Below are 15,347 nucleotides of genomic sequence, written 5' to 3'. Positions count from 1 at the left end.
AAAGTTTAACTTCTTCCTTTCCAATTCGAATCCCCTTGATCCCCTTATGTTGTCTTATTGCTATTGCTAGAACTTCAAGCACTATGTTGAAGAGGTATGGCGAGAGTGGGCAGCCTTGTCGTGTTCCTGAGTTTAGTGGGATGGCTTTGAGTTTCTCTCCGTTTAATTTGATGTTAGCTGTCGGCTTGCTGTATATAGCTTTTATTATATTTAGGTATGACCCTTGTATCCCTAGTCTCTCCAAGACTTTTATCATAAAGGGATGCTGAATTTTGTCAAATGCTTTTTCAGCATCTAATGAAATGATCATATGGTTTTTTTCTTTCAGCTTATTTTCAGGGATGGAATTCTAGAACTTACCAAAGAGTTGACTTTGGGATACAAAGGGAAAGGCGGAGTTCGAAGCACTTTTGCCTTTGGGCTAATGCAATCAGGAGCAATGGAGGGCACACACAGCAAGGCAGAAAGAAATCAGCTGGGTGCAATGTGGTGTAGGCAGCCACCTGCTTTGTGTGATAACCGAACTTGTGAGCATTCCCATATGTGCATTGAAACTTTCGGGATTTGAACCTAAAGGGGTTTGTAGGTCATCTTCCCAGGCCATGTCTTCACCAAAAGTGCGGAAGCACGCTGATTCTGTCCCAGGCTGTTTCTCGAAGGAAGTCTCTAGCTCTTACCCTGTCCTTATGTATGTATGTCTCCCCATACTCCTAAAATGATCAGCTCTGTCGTACTTATCTGAGTCTTTTAAGATTTGGCTGTTCTTCTAAAACAGATATCTGTGGGTTAAATGCCACACTTTAAGTTTAATATGACAATCTCGAAGTTCCATAAGGTTGCATGTTGTCCACGGTAATTCTGTTGTAGCTAAAGTCCTTTCCAGAAAGTTCTCGAAAGTATATTTTTAAATATTCTGGAATGAGCAGTTTCTTTAAAAAAAATACAACATTTTCTTTGAAATAAAGTATTAGAACCCAGTGAAGTGAAAATACACAGTAATATTAGTAATGATATTAAATTACCTCCAGCTACTTGTTGCTTAATTTTTCATGTCTCCGATAGCTTAACAAGAAGATATTAGTTCTATACTGAAATGTTAAATAATAGGATCTTGAGATAAGGGTAGGATGGCAGAGCTGGAAGGTGCAGCCATATGTGGAGGTGGAGTGGAAGCTGAGTTTCCAAGCCAAGGAGAATACTGGGTGGATTGTTTAGGTTGTGGGGAGATTAATATAAGCCAGGACAGTAAATGCAAGATGAACGGCTCTAGGAAATGATTAGTTTGTAGGTGCTTCTCTGTGCTGAGAGTCCATTCGCCAGGGATGCTCTGACGCTCCTTTTTGTCTAGGTTTACTGTAGGGAGCAGAGAGGACAGAGCGTGCCATTGCCGCTCATCTGGCGATAGGTGACTGTCAGTGATCAGTGAGGATAAGAACACAGCAAAAACATTAAAACTCCCGCACACAGATGAGGGGAGAGTTTAATATCTGATTGCCATGCTTCTTAAACAGGAGTGCTAATGATTTCTTAGGACACTGAATTTTCTTCTTTTTTTCATGTGGGAAATGAAGAAGCAGAACTGAGAAGCTTTTTAAAACAGTTCTAGATGACTCCAGCCGAGCAGTCTGATACACACCCCTTTTCTACAGATCTCCATTTCCAGCCAGGCGGAGCCCTGCCAGTTACCAGCAGACCCAGCCTGTCCTGGCAATCAGTGCATGAGGCAAGTGATCATGAGCCATGCTTAGCGCAGAAAAAAGCATTAGCTTTGCCATCTGGCAAGAGTTAGTTCTGCCAGGACAAGAGTCTGCCTCACTCCACGGACATAAAGACATTTGTCATTTTCTTGCCATGTCTCTGGGGCAGCCTTCCCTAGGGAGAGAAGCTCTAAGCCAGAAGAAAAAAGGAATGTAAGGCACCTTCTTGTCCCTCTGCAGGTTTGTCTTAGAGATAGTCTCAGAGGCTGCTGGTTTGGGTAAGCCTTCACGAAAATCACAATGCTTAATCTCATTTGGGTTATCAACCCTGTTGTGCATTATAAACCCTCCAATCAAGGCAGTGGGAACCAGGGTTTCTATTTAATACCAAGAGAAATGGTGGAAGTCAGCGATTGATATTAACACAATGATGGGAAAAAGTGTCCAGAGGTGCTGCTCACATATCTCATTTTACAGCATCTTAAAAATTCAATAGAAAGGACTCCACCACAACACCGCTCCACACAGTTCGTCATTGTTCTCCAGAATTCCTCCAGCTCCAAATGCAAACTGCACAATAAAAAATGCTCTATAAATACAGACCAACAGTGCACACAACTGTTTTTTTTTCTTTCGAAAACAAAAGCATACCTGTTAGTCATGAGTCATATAATATCCCTGAAACAGGTTCTTTGCTAAATGTGTATATTCACGTTTAAAAGATAAAGTCTAAATAATTGATCTGTTATTGGGCATTAGAAAATATTTGCAGTTAAGTGAGAAAAGGATGTGAACAATAGCCCTTGAATCACCACTGCCTGGGTGCCCTGAGATTTTTATGGAAGCTCTGCTTTGCCCAACATGTGTTCTGTCTTATTTGTAAAAGCATTCTGGGGGAAATACTATTTTCTTCCAAAGGTCCCATAAGTTCTAAACTTTTTTCTGCTGTATATTTGTCTGCTGTTTTTTATTTTATCACTGGAAATTTTGGGATAAGTACATTTTAAAAAGACTTTACATGGTAGGATATCATTGCCATACCCTCTCCCCACTGCTGCCCATGCCAAATGAACAAACAGATAAAACTCAAACACACAAAATATGGGCCACCCAGTCCTCGACAAAAGATTTCAAACTCATTTAGAAAAAAAAATTATTTCCTGTTTCTTTTATAGGGGAATAAGAGCCAATCGGTAATATTAAAAACACCATATCATTCTGTAATGGAAAGAAATAATAAATGAACAGCTCTTTGATGAATAATTTAATACTAAAATACCTAGTCATTATCTTTTTAGTTTACCGGTCTGAATTTTAAATGATTCAAATTTTGGTGATGAGACTGAATGAGGAAGAATGTTGTTGAGAAGACTGCAGAGGTCACCTCACAGGTAAAAGAGCTGCTCTTCCAGAGGACCTGAATTTGGGTCACAGTTCACAGCCGACTGCAGATCCCACTTTAGAGCACCTTCTGCCCGACAGGGCTTCTTGAACATCTACGCATACATTGCACACACATGCTCAGACAGACACACATAAACACAAATACAAATTTTAAAAGAGCATTGTTAGTGTTATTTTTAAAACCATTTGTGAAAATTCTGAATGTTTTCAAAAATTGTGCTTTCGTAAAATTTATTTTCAAGGTCTTACACAGAATTCCTTAAAAGTTGTTGAGGCATAAAAGTTGAAACCCAATTAAGGGAAGCCTGGTCTATTGGTTGAGTTCCAGGTCAGCCAGGAGTATTCAGTGAAACCCTGTCTGGAAAACCCAAAACAATCAAACAAACAAAAAAAACTGAAACTCAAACTAAAATATTGATAGTGGCAAGTTAAAATATAATTTATATATTCTGTAAAATGTTTAATATTATTACATTTTGCTAATTTTCATTATTAAAAACTGGTGTAGTATCACCACTAATATGTGAGACATTGATTGCAGCTGAACCAGAAAGGATACATTTTTAAAGTGGGCTTTCTTATCTGAGTCTGCAGAGACATGAGCTTGTATTTTATTTATTTCAATGTTTCAAGATGATTTTTGAATCAACTTTCTTAGATAATAACTGTGTTCTCTCAAATCCACTCCTAGTTAGCAATATTCACTAAAGAATGGAAAAAAACTATCAAAAGAGAAAGATTTAACTTTTCAAGTATACTAAATGTTTAGATAATTAAATGTTTAGAATAGAAGCATATTATAAAACATGTATCTTAATTGATACAGTTTCCAACCAAGATCAGTGACTTTACGTTTGTTGACTCTTTCATAAACCCACATTTACTTTTTTTAAATATTTATTTATCTATTTATTATGTATACAATATTCTGTCTGTGTGTATGCCTGCAGGCCAGAAGAGGGCACCAGACCCCATTACAGATGGTTGTGAGCCACCATGTGGTTGCTGGGAATTGAACTCAGGACCTTTGGAAGAGCAGGCAATGCTCTTAACCTCTGAACCATCTCTCCAGCCCCCCCCCCACATTTACTTTTAAGAGTTCACCATTTTAACGTACTAAAACTGATGGAGAAAGGATTGATCCGACGAGTTTTTCCACTAGACACTATAAAACTCCACCTTAGCACCTTGCAGGCTGGGAATGTGCGACTGAAGCTCACAACTAAACAGTGCTAAAAGTGGACTGTGTCTATAGGGTGTGAACCATCTGTGTGGAAAACCAGCCCCACAGAAAAACCAGGCTGTTCCTAGAGGCTTCATTGGATGGGAGCAGTACAAATGCCAAAATTTCAGGGGGTCATAATGCACGTGATGGGGACATAACGCAAGAAAGGGCAGGAAGAGCAAGCATGGATAGAGGACAAAAGTAGGCTGAAGTCTACTATGCTCCCTGTGTGCCATCCCACCCAGGTTCTGCCTCCGTCCTCAGTCCTGAAGGAACCTGTCTACACAGGAGAGTCTATGGAGTGATCTTGCTGGAAAAGTTGAAAGCTGATTAAGTTATTTATTTTGCATGAACACTTAGTGATTATTTTTACATCTTGTTCTCTGCAGAATAAATAAAAATATCTATAAATTCAATAAAGATTATCTTCATAAGCAAAACAATACACGGTTTAGAAACTGCTACAGTACTAGCCTTTCTCTGTCGGAAGAGTAGAGCTGACGAGCATTTTGGAGAGCTGATTCACCCCTCATGATTCTTGCCTAGGAACACTCGGAAGACGTTTGTTTCATTCTAGATAGAATTCCCACAAGGCAAAAGTTATTCTTTACTGTTTCCATTTTACAGCGGTTTATTTTAATAAACTCCTAATGGAGCCCGGGGATGTCATTGCTCTATGGTAGAGTGTTTTCCTAGCATGTGTAAAGTTCTAGTTCTTACCTAATTCCTAACACTGAAATACACAGAGGTGGTCGGGAGGAGAGGAAGAGAGTGGGAGTAGGGGACGGGGGAGCTGACACACTGAAACAACAACAGAACCCCAAGCAACTATGAATCTTCATTGAACAATATGACCTTTAATGAATAACCCTGCAAAGTTGAGGTATTTATGGAAGACTCTATTTATGCAGATGCATGAGGGCATAATACGCTATTTTTTCCCAAAGGACAATGGTTTAAAATCAATGTTTTGAACGGCAGGGGCAAAGGAGTCCTCGACTAGAAAGTTCTACATAATTCATGGATGTGCTTGGAAATAGCATTTCCACACTGAAGTCAGAAGCAGCTGCTGAGAAAAAATGGCTTTTTTCTATTGTCGCAGGTCAGTTCTGACCATTGTGTGCCATGACAATGCAACGTTTGTGTATGTATACTGGTTTGGGAAAGAAAGCTGAGAAGACTTAAAGCATACACCACCAAAAATCTAGACATTTGTGGCTTGGTAGCAAGAAACAGTGCCCCACTGGAAGAATTAAATAGACCATCCCATATGCCCTTAATGAGGTTGTTAATTGGCACATATTAGCTGCACAATTGTATGGGCTTCAAAACAGCTGAAAGAAATGATGAACTTTTGAGGCGATCGTTTTGAGATCTTAAACATTAAAGCAGGAATCTTAGTCAGAGATTCCCTAACCCCACAAAGAAGGAACAACACAAAACAGGTTGTCGCCCACCCTGCCCCATTCAGTTTCACAAACAGCATTTCTCTAGATGTAGGAGCAGGAAGAGAGTTCCTGGGAATCAATATAAACCTCAGAAGAGTCCGGGGAAGTTGCTCGGCGTCTTCAAATTGGATGATGAAGAGGAAGAGAGCTGCCTGTTGTTCAGAGTGTCGATGCTAGAAGTGGGAAGCTGAAAATGGCCAAGTGAGAGCCCTGCTAGGAAACGGCTCACAGGAAGGAAGCGATTCTCAATCGCTTTGGGAATAAATCACGGGATGAGTACTCTTCACACTGGTACCTTTTCATGGCAGGAATTGCCTGCACCCCTGGCTACAGTGAAATTACATGGACATACTACTGGATTTAGACTTTAAAAAGAAAAAAAAAACCCTTAATTTCCTTTTCTATTTGCAAAAAATAATAAGACTAAACTAATTTTTTTTTTTAAAATAATTTAGCAATACCTTAGACTAAGTAATTTTTTTTTTCTCTTTGAGACAAGATTTCTCTGTCCTGGAACTTCCTCTTGTAGATCAGGGTGGCCTAGAATCAGTCTGTACCCCGCCCCTTGGCTTAAGTAATATATTCTTAAAAGTAACTTTACACTAAGCTTTTAAGGTTATTTAAGTTAATGTATTTTGGCTCATGGTAAATTAATCTTATAGTTAATTAGAAAATAACTGTTTCTAAACTTTAATAAATATTAGCTTTCTATTTTACAAAGCTCTGTGAAAATTTCCAAATTTGTAAATTAATCTGTCTGTTCAAACAGGAAGGCAGAAAAAGTACCTGCTAAAGATACTTTTGGATACTGAGAAACATAAAATATTTTATATTATTGAATAACACTGCAGACTAGGTAGCAATTATTTCTAATCAGGGTTAAGACAAACTCCTTTTATTTAATCAAGGCTACATTTTAAGATGCTCATACAGCGATGGCTGATAAATCACAGATGAATCTTAATTATCATCTTGGTGACAAAGTCACTTGCAATGAAAACTTTTAATATATACTTAATATCAACGATATGCCTTGAAATTTTGTAGAATAACATTTTCGGTAACCATCCCTTAATTCTTCATTTCTGTGACTTCTAGTTGAATATTATTAAGAATATTCCATTTACTTGCATGCCCGCCCAGGAGACACTAGGTTCTGTGTTACACGCTGGATGAACACAGTAAAACAAAAGTCCCCTTTCCCATTAAATGCATCGTCTTTCTCTTAGGCCAAGATTTCTAGGGTTTGAATGATTTTCTGTCAGCAGATGGGCCAGAAAGAGAACAATTTTTACCAGTTCATTTTATTAAATACATTTTCTTCTGTTCTCTCCCAGACAAAAAGAGTTAAGCCTTCCACAGTCAGCCCATCAAAAATCTTTTTAAAAGCAGATGTGTATGTGTATGTCCGTGTGAATATCTCTGAGGCCAAGCACCTAAGAGGCCAGAAAGGGGCATCATATTCCATTCAGTTGGAGTTAGAGACTGAGTTGCCCAGAGTGCATGCTGGGAACTGAACGCAGGTCCTCCACAAGAACAGCAGAGCTCTGAACCAGACAGCCATCTCTCAAGCCCTAAAAATCTTCTCATTTTTAATTTAAATTTTTATTTTTTTTGAGAAATGCGTGAATACTGGAAGACTTACATGGATACTTGACAGACTTCTAAATTCATGCTGAAACTTAATTCTCCACACCACCATCCTGAACATGGATCTCTGTGTAAACAAAAATTGCAAATCAGTAGCATTCAAGCTACTTTTAAAACATCCTTCTAAAGTTGTGATTTTTCTTCTTTCATTTTAAAATAATTATCAAAGGTATTGTTTTCTGTTTTTTCTTTGTTGTTGTTGTTGTTTTTAATTTGGTAGTACTGCAATATCCCAACCTCTGTGTGGTTGATTCAAATTAAGCCTTCCACGTAATTATCATTTTAGGCCATGCCAAACCGTGCCCACTACTGAGTTGCAGTTCATGGGTAAAAGCCACCATGTGCTGAACTCAGTATGGGTGAACTGTAAAGATGTGGTCTGATCTTGTCTTGTCTGAGCATGTTAGCTCTCCAGTCTGACAGCGGCCTCCACTCCCTCTGCAAAGATGAACTTATTTACATCTGGCACACCAGGGTACCTCACTCCCTGTCCTGCCCTCTGAGTAAGGCTTCTGATGACACTCTTAGCCATTCTCCTCAGTTACTGAGAAACGATGACACAAAAGAAAAGTCCCTGCAGTTTTCTGCCCTTCAACGTGGGAACCACGATGTTGCGTTCTCCTCTGAGGTCTCACTCAAGACTCCAAGACAATACAGGCTGTGATCCGCTGGAGGCGCCCAGCCCCGGGCACAGACACAGAAAGTCTGACATCTCAGGCAGAGGTATGAGTGCCCTGCTGGGATTTGCCAGCAATCAGAAAACGGTCTTGAGGTTTTGTAGGCCAATTCTAGCCTACCTTTGACTTAACTCTAGAAAAATAAACATGCAAAAATTATATCTTAATGGTTTTAAAAGCCAGAAATCAGCAAAGGAACAGACCGTATCTTGGGCAGGTATTAGCTTTCTTTTGCCAGAAGCACAGAAAAGATGAAGAGTGCTGATTTTGTTCAGCACTTTAAAAACACTGGTTGATAATTGGCAGCGTCTTGAGTCTGAGTTCATCTCTTTGCCATGAGCTCTGTTCTGACCTTGGGTTTTGGGTTCCTATGGACAGAGAGCAAGATCATAATGAATTGGAAATAGAGCACTAGGTTCGGTTGAAAGGGGCTCCCTGTTGGCTGTGGGGCATTTCGAGGAGGGCCATGCATCCCTCCGTGTCTTCTCACCGTGGGCTCAGTGACAGTGAAGCCCATTTTGCTATTTGTTTTTCTTTCCTTTTTATCCTTTTAATTTTGTCACTCTTTAGTGACTCCCATCTGGGAGATGCTGCCCTCTTTATTTCCACCTACCAACTTGGTACCCAGGGTAGGACCTAAGTGATCATCCGGATGCTCTGATAGCATTTAATGTCAGGACTGTTTTCCACTCTAGGTCTTACTGAGTTGCATTGCTGTCTTGACTTCCCTGGGGAGCACTGCTAAGAAGTAAGTGTCACCTCTAGAAAAGCCTATTTAATTATAACCACACAGCTAAGAGAGATGGGAAGCAGGCTTCCCGTGTCCTTTCGCATACACACAGTTCAACGGTTCTCAGCAATAGCACATGTTCGGATGCGTTGGCCCACAAATGTGTCTGATTATTGGCCCATCAATTTCACTCATACCAAATAAAGTAGTTTAGCTTTATTATTTACATGATTCTTAAAGTATGCAGGCCAATGACCACACAAATAAACATGTGCCTTTGGATCTGTATAAAGCCTAGTGTTTATGAACAGGGATCTTTGTGTTCTTAACAATATCTGGCACATTGAAGGAGAACTCTTTGCTAAACCATGGAGCCAGGGTAATTGTGTGCTTTGTGATCTGTGCTGGGCAGGAACCCCAACTTCTACTCTTCAGGCAGAAGAGTAAAAATATCTGTCACTGAAGTCTGACATTTTCTTTGCATGATTAGGTCACTTGGTAGATTTCCACCTCCCAGTTCTTAGAAGCCCAGATTTCCTTTTGCAAAGCAATGTGGTTCTGATTACTTTACTGAAATCCCGGCATAATACCTGTGCTCTATACACACATCTACCACCTACCTCTCATTTCCCATGCTAACAAGCAACGTTACCACCCCCTCCTCCACCATTTCCCTGCGGTGGCAGGGAAGATCGACAGTCCTGTGAGTTGTGGTGAAGTAGAGAGATCATTGCCTCAAATGCAGTGTTCTTAAGTTGGGAATAAAATCAGGTGTGTAGAACTGAGTAAGTGCTTTTCTAATGTAGGGCTGTGGCTTCTGTTCTAGGCTTTAAATCTGTGGCCAGCAAGTTTAGTTTGAAAGACAATAGAATGGACATTACAGAATAGGATTTGACACGACCCTGAAAGTCTCCATCCTGCCTGGTAGCACCAGGTGATGCTGATCCCTAGCTCACCTTTCCCCACCCCACAGACTCCATCACCCTTCTCCTCGTTCTCCCCTGACTTCGTATCCACAGAGAAACCTTAAAGGTGACTGGAGATGGACAGAGTTCAGCATCCCAGCTCTGGTTCCAGCTCTTGCTAGAATCCCCAGATGCTTCTCATAACACTCCGATCAGCTCCTTTCTGAGACATCAAAAGCCTGACATGATCTAAGCTGTGTCATGTTGACTCAGGTTAATCCTTATTACTCTTCCTGTTTCATAATGCATTGTATGCACAATGGCTTCTTCCTAGGGCAGTCTGGAAAAATTTGAGCCTTTTTTTTTTTTATCTCTTCCTGAAATACTTGTTCCATGCCTCATCACATTAGGCATTGCCCTTTGAGTCCTAGCTGGCCCATTGTGTCATCTCAGCAAACCCTTCCTGGTACTTAAAAAAAAAAAAAATCATTCGGAATTTTCTACTACGCTGTTTCATTTTTGTTCTTCATGATCTTTTTGATTCCTGGAATTGCCTGATTTCTTCATCAGTTCATTTTTATATTTCTATATAAGATCATGTTCTTCCCAGGAAAAGAATTTTGTGATCCATAGCTTGTATGGCTTAGCCACCCAGCAGGCAGATTAGAAACCTTAAAAACCAAACCATTGAGTTTATCTAAGTTTTTATAGGGACCAGAAAAGGCCTGTGAAGTTTTGCAGAGTCTCCATTGATCATAGCTAACTCAGGATTCTGTCATCTTTGTTCATTTATTTCCATAATTGCCTTTATTACTGCCAGAAGCCTGGGCATTTAATTTATCTTGTAGCCTAGAGAGAGAACCTAAAACATGCTAGGTGTTTAATCAATGTTGACAAAATCATAGTCATTTGATATTTTGTTTTCAATAAGCTGCAAGTCTCATGCTTACATAGCTAGTAACTCCACTAAAAGAAAATAAAGCTGGGTTTCTTAACATATAAGAAGAGTTCGAAAAGACATGCTGCAATGCAACAAGTTTGTTTCCTTGGTGTTTGAACATGAGGGATGTTCAAACAAAGAGATGGAAATAATCCTGGATGCTTTTCCAGAAGTCTCTTCCATAACTTCTTCAAAGCATAGCTTCAAGGACATGGTCATAAACTTCCTTTGCAAGGCAGATAAGTGTTCAGTGACTAGTGCAAAGGAAGGAAGCAAGCTCTCCACATTTCCAGCTCTCATCCCACCCACTCCCGTCCCTCCTCCTCTATTGCATCTTTACCTTTCTGGCTGTTGGCTGTGTGCATGTGTGCTGCTTTTAGTTTCCTTCCCCCCTCCGTCCCTTCCTCCGTCCCTCCCTCCGTCCCTCCCTCCCTGTCTTTCTGTCCTTCCTTCTAATTTATTTGTTAGTAATTTCATACATGGATGCAATAATTCTGGTCACAACTTCCCCCCTTTTCCTCCCACTCTTCTCTTTCCATTAGGTCATCATCCTACTTTCACGGGTTTTCTTGTTTGGTTGGTTGTTTTGCTTTGTGATTTAGTGGATTTAACTAGAGCAGTCAGTGTGAGCATTGCTGTGGAGCTGTCTACAGGAATATGTGTAACTCAGCAGGCAGTACATCACTGAAGATGATTACTTCCTCTGCCCCAGCCAGCTCTCCACTTCCAATAACACCTCTATGTTTGTATGTTTGTATGTGTGGAGATCTATCTATATCTCTATCTATCTATCTATCTATCTATCTATCTATCTATCTATCTATCATCTATCTATCTATCTATCTATCTATCTATCTATCATCTATCTATCTATCTATCTATCTATCTATCTATCTATCTATCTATCTATCATGTGTGTGTGTGTTTGTGCATGCACAGGTTCATGTAGGGGCAACAGGACAAACTGATATCTTTCTTCAAGAGCTGTCAATGACATTTTTAGGAAAGTAGGGCTTTCACCTGCCTGGAGATTGACAAGGAGATGAGACTGGTTAGCTGTTATGTTCCAGGGATTCTTCTTCAAAGAGTAGCTCACCTGCCTCTGTTTTCCCGTATGCGGGTTTACCGACTTTTCTTCTGGAGTGGGTTCTGGACATCTAAGTCAGGTTCTCATGCTTGCAAATTAAGACCTTAACTGACTAAGCCCTTTCCAGTCCTCCTTTTTGGAGTTTCTAGAAATTTAAATTTAATTCTAGTTTTCATCGTATTGCGTAAAAGTAGAAAAACACGGGAAGAGCTGAAGCTGTGAAATTCATGAAATCGAGAGACAACGAGGTAGAGATTGGGTCAAGAATTAGGAGATCCTTGGAAGTTCTAAAGAGCTTTTTATCAAAAAAAAAAAGGCAAAGGCGTTGTGAGAAGTAACTCTTGTTATTAGCTAGAAGGAGGGCAGACGATGACTAATGTACCTGCTTAAATATGACAGCACGGCTACCTCTCTGTCCTGTCTCCAGACACCCAATGAGCTGCACAAGGAGAATATTTGAATGCTATGGCTACCAAAGAAAATTTCATCAGCAGCTTATGACTACATTTTCAGTTATGATGAATAAAACAGGTGTTTTTTTCCTTGCCTGGTCTCGTGTCTCCATGACACCATTTCTTTTTTCCTGAGAAAGATAAAATTCATTATAAATGGGAATTGGGGACAACTAAGAGAGTCAGTGAGAACACCAGTTCTAATCCATAGACTAGAAACAAGAAAACACAAAGACATGAACAAGAACCTCAGCCTTTTCACTTCATCTGGGGGAAACAGAGAAGGCTAACTGGCCTACTGGTTTAACCTGCCTTGTACTCAACATTACAGTCTGGTTCTCATTCCCTAAACTTTTAAGCAGGAAGAAAAGAATATTTTTTTCCTGCCTAAGAGTGTTCCCCGATATAAAGAAATGGACTCCTGTATATGATTAAATTGAGGATAGCGCCTCTTCCAAGGAAACATGAATTCCTATATGAGCAACAGAGCTCACTCATGAGATGCTCTCCAGTTTCACTACAGTCATAATAGACAAAGAATTGTGCTTACTATAATTAGTTTAATAGCATATATTGGGGATGTGATAATATGTATCTTGCAGTGTTGCTTTAAATCTGATATATTAGTGGCTTTAAAAGAAATATGTGATAATTCATAATTTTTAAAAAAAATTGTAGAGGTATTCCAAACTTGGTCAAGAATAGTAATTGATCATGTGTTATTCTAAGAAGCATAATTTTTTCAAAATATAAAATTATTAGCCCATCTCTAAATTCTGACTCATGATGAGGGAAGCCAGACAGAGGCCACATTAAGTAAAATTCCTTTTGGAATGCATTTCATTATATTAGCAATAGGTTAAATATAGAACTGAAAATCAATGAGCAGACAGTCAGTTAAAGCATCTAGAAAATAATGGAGTGAGTGAACTGCCAGTCACTGGCTTGGTCATGAATGAAATGGGAAGGAAGAGCCTGTCTCTTTGGAAAAGGAAAAGCTTTTACATGTAAAGATATAAAGATCTATTTAAACTGATTTAAAAAATACCCTACGTGTATAAGTTGACTGTGAATAACATCCAAAGCTACTCTGGAAAATTTTCAACACATATTTTTTTTCATAATATGAAGAAACTGTAAATTACACATGCTGTATTTTGTTAATATGTTTTTATGGTCACTTGATATGTGGATGTCAAATTTCAACCTTTTCCTGAATTTGCCAAGCTAACTTTTAAGATTCTTTGAGGATTTTCTAAAAGATAGAAATAAATTTTTGTGTGCTTTTAATGAAATTGAAAGTAATATATTGTTTTAAAACAAAGCAAGCAAGGAAACAAAAACCTCAAGTTCTTTAAAAAAAACAAATACACACTCATACACTTACACACTTACACACACACACAAAGAGAGAGAGAGAGAGAGAGAGAGAGAGAGAGAGAGAGGAGAGAGAGAGAGAGAGAGAGAGAGAGAGAGAGAGAGAGAGAGAGAGATATTATTTTTAAGGCTTATATCCAGGAGTAATTGCTACTTTGAAAATGATATACAGATTTTTTCCTATGCAACTAACCATAGGTTCATCCTCTACGTTGAATCACTTAGGATGTTTTCAAACTTACTGTGAATTAAAATGCATCCCACATCGTCAGTGCCAGCACATATATGTTTATATTTTCTGTGTCTTTCATCACAGTCCAACTTCATCTCTATACCTTTATTTTTACTGCCTTTTTTTCTTTTAGACATAGTTTTTACTTTTCTTATTCTCTCTTCTATTGAATCCTCTAAATGTAGTTTGTCTGACTCTTTCTATAGCATTAATTACAAGTGAGAAAATGACTAAGTTAAAGGAAATTCACATTGTAAACCTTGTTGACCTGTACTATTCCTGTCCTGTTGATGGCTGCTCCACATCTGCCCCACGTGTTCTATGCCATCATTCTGTTAATACAAAGCGTTGTGGTTGTTTTCAGTCTGTGTTTGTTTGCTCACACAAACTTTCCATCCTAACTTGCATTTTGCTGTTTAATGTTCAAGCATGAATGACTAATTCTCACATGCATATTGACTGTGATTCTGCTTTAGTTGAGCTTCAAGTAATTTTATTTATTTTTTAACCAGTTGTTAATTTTTTTCTTGAACTGATACAAAGCAACATCTCATGCTACCATACTAATGCTGTGGCCAGTTTTTGTGTGTGTGTGTGTGTGTGAATTTGTGTTTTTAAAATTCTCTTTTAAAAATCTTGATGTCCAAGACACTATATCAAACTTGGCAAAGTTATTGTGAGCAAAGAGGGCAGAGTATATAAAAATTAAAATAAGGAAAGGATTTAAGAAATATCACAGTCTCCTCACATACCACTTTATACAATAGCTAAACCTCAAAAAGGAAGGGTAGAATTAGAACTTTAGAAGCTCCTGGTTGCTGACACTCTTAAATACTGCCCATGCTCTAAAAGATGCCCAGGTCTCCCCATGGGACTGTGTAGTGTGCCACATACCTTTCCATCTTGAATATTCCACAGGGACAGGCCAGTAACTTCTCAAGACGTCCCTGTGCTCTAAGTGAGAAATTTTTCCATTTTCACACATGAACTTGGGTTTCTTGGAAGTTCTAATTCAAAGTTCTTTCCCGGTAATTAACTGGTGGTGTCAACATTGCCCCTCTTGGCTACACAGCCTTAAGGGGGAAGAGTGGAGTCCTGGACAGTCTCTCCAAGTCTATGAACAAGAGCAGTCAATCTGGCTTTCAAATTTTCCTAATAGCAAAAAGCCCACATCAGTGTGACTCTGAGTCACTGTCCAAGGTTTAATTTCTTACTGCTCTCTTGTGGCCATTCAAATGAACTGTCCAACGGCTTCAAAAAGGCTCTAATATTAATAGGACAATTATTTTCCAGGCAGTCATCATTTTGTAATGGAAGCAATTTATTGTCTTGACATTTGAACATCAAAGTCAGAAAACTATTTCTTTTCTTCTTAGACATTGTGATAGAATTGCAAAATTCAAAACAAAAGCCTAGGAGTTTCTTCTCTCTCTCTCTCTCTCTCTCTCTCTCTCTCTCTCTCTCTCTCTCTCTCCTCTCTTTCTATCCCTATTTCCTTCCTTCTTTCTTTCCTTCTGTCTTCC

The 15,347-nt window shown here is 39.1% G+C and overlaps 1 long non-coding RNA gene across 1 annotated transcript; it reads right to left on the bottom strand.

Moving 5' to 3' along the window:
• Window positions 1–6,983: 6,983 nt before the first annotated feature.
• On the bottom strand, window positions 6,984–14,911 carry LOC126499168 (uncharacterized). Its single transcript, XR_007591014.1, has 3 exons — window positions 14,719–14,911; window positions 8,305–8,469; window positions 6,984–7,491 (listed from the first exon to the last, which is right to left on the bottom strand). It is a non-coding gene; the product is annotated as an uncharacterized lncRNA (long non-coding RNA).
• Between the last annotated feature and the right edge of the window lie 436 nt (window positions 14,912–15,347).

The sequence above is a fragment of the Alexandromys fortis genome, unplaced genomic scaffold (genome assembly GCF_014885135.2).
Source record: "Alexandromys fortis isolate MF-2015 unplaced genomic scaffold, M_Fortis_MF-2015_v1.1 scaffold_15, whole genome shotgun sequence".
Taxonomy (NCBI): domain Eukaryota; kingdom Metazoa; phylum Chordata; class Mammalia; order Rodentia; family Cricetidae; genus Alexandromys; species Alexandromys fortis.
This window is presented reverse-complemented; position numbering and strand designations above follow the sequence as displayed.